Here is a 599-nt window from a genome sequence, read left to right on the forward strand (position 1 = left end):
CACGGCAGCCAATCAGGATCCGCTCTGGCGATCGAGGACGCCGCAGTAGGGAGGGATGAGAAACAGCCCACAGCCGCTCGCCCCGCCCACTCCCATTCACAACCTGCCGGGTGGGCGGAGGAAGGAATGCCAGACCCGCCCACTAACGTTAGCCATGCCGAGGAATTTAAATAACAAGCTTGCATTGTTGACAGTGTTATTGTAATGGGATCAGAGACACCTTTTGGTGTTGCCAATGCAGGCAGTCTGTATAGGAAGTGGCCTCTTTCCCTTCACTGGATCATCTGTAACTTAATGCAGCAAAAGTCATATGACCTGTGAGAGTGCAATGTTCTGCTACAGAGATAAGCATATTACATACACAGTGCTTCTCTCCCTGCAACCCCCCCCCCTTACATGAAGCATGGCTCCCATCTGTCCCTCTTTGGAAGCCCTGTCCCTCTTTCCTCCTCATGTGTCCCTCTTTCAGGACTTTGTCCCTCTTTCTATGTAAATATATATATTTATCTACTAAAAAATGTGTTTGACTCTAAACTTTATCCCCATCCTTTAAATTGATATATTACTAATTGTAAAATGCTAATATGAAGGAAAATAAA

This window comes from Hyperolius riggenbachi, chromosome 12 (genome assembly GCF_040937935.1).
Source record: "Hyperolius riggenbachi isolate aHypRig1 chromosome 12, aHypRig1.pri, whole genome shotgun sequence".
NCBI classification, from domain to species: domain Eukaryota; kingdom Metazoa; phylum Chordata; class Amphibia; order Anura; family Hyperoliidae; genus Hyperolius; species Hyperolius riggenbachi.